The following is a 1,090-nucleotide window of genomic DNA, read 5'->3' as shown; positions in this document are numbered from 1 at the left end:
AACATAATAAAAGAGAATTTACAGGTCACCACACGTTAATTAACAAACTATTGTGTGTCAATAAAAGCATTTAATTAAAAGCGAGTTTCATGGATGGCTGGATGTGAGTTATGACCATGAATATAAAACAGGCTAGGCTACAACACCCAGAATGTGTTACTGTACATGGTGATGCTATCAACCATAAATGTTCTGATTACATTTATTGTTTGCAAATGAAATCATTTCTAGGATGTTCTCTCAGTTGCTTTCATTGGAACAATGTTTATTTCAGGAAATTGAGGCCCATCTTTTTCCTTGTGTATGCGCCTGCTAAAGAACATATGACATTATTAACAGACTAAATTAACAACTATGTTATTTGTGAACTAAAAACCCCTACCTTCTCATATTTTCCATATCATCCACAGTTTCTGGCAGATCAACACCTCTCATTTCTGGTAAAAGCATCACAAGTCCACTGTACAGAACTGACATGGCCCCTGTATATGGGGACAGAGAGAAACACGAGTCGATAAGAAACACAAGGAAATTATTTGTGTTTCCACTTCTGAAATTGAAATGACTTCTCACCATAGACAAAGAGGGGAAGCTCTTGCCAAATACTAGCTAACCTGTACAGAATAAACGGAGCAACAACTGCCCCAATGTCACTGGCTGAGGAGCACACAGATACGCCTAAGTTTCTGTAACACACAAGAAAATAAGTAAATTATACTTACAAAAAAGAGAAACGTTTAATGCCTATTTAAAGAAATACTACCTAGATAAAGAAATACTAATCTAGAAAAGGAAGACAAACTTCAAGGCGATGCTCAATTGGTTTAAACATTAATATATAGATATAGATATAGGTGTTAAAAAATATGGTAACACTAGTTTAGGGACCAATTCTCACTATTAACTAGTTGCTTATTACCATGCATATTGCTAGCATATTGGCTAATTATTAGTACTTATGAACAGTGTTGGGGAAAGTTACTTTTAAAAGTAATGCATTACAATATTGCGTTACTCCATAAAAAAAGTAACTAATTACGTAACTTGGTTCCCTTTCAGTCGGTCACTCTCTACGTCACGTCGGATGACC

General features: G+C 35.2%; 1 long non-coding RNA gene across 1 annotated transcript; it reads right to left on the bottom strand.

The window, feature by feature from the left end:
* Positions 1-162: 162 nt before the first annotated feature.
* On the bottom strand, positions 163-841 carry LOC107729026 (uncharacterized). Its single transcript, XR_001638542.1, has 3 exons — positions 574-841; positions 383-482; positions 163-312 (listed from the first exon to the last, which is right to left on the bottom strand). It is a non-coding gene; the product is annotated as an uncharacterized LOC107729026 (long non-coding RNA).
* Positions 842-1,090: the final 249 nt, after the last annotated feature.

This window comes from Sinocyclocheilus rhinocerous, unplaced genomic scaffold (assembly GCF_001515625.1).
Source record: "Sinocyclocheilus rhinocerous isolate Xijiao unplaced genomic scaffold, SAMN03320098_v1.1 scaffold27824, whole genome shotgun sequence".
Taxonomy (NCBI): domain Eukaryota; kingdom Metazoa; phylum Chordata; class Actinopteri; order Cypriniformes; family Cyprinidae; genus Sinocyclocheilus; species Sinocyclocheilus rhinocerous.
The sequence above is the reverse complement of the archived record's forward strand: the minus strand, read 5'-3'. Positions and strand labels throughout refer to the sequence as shown.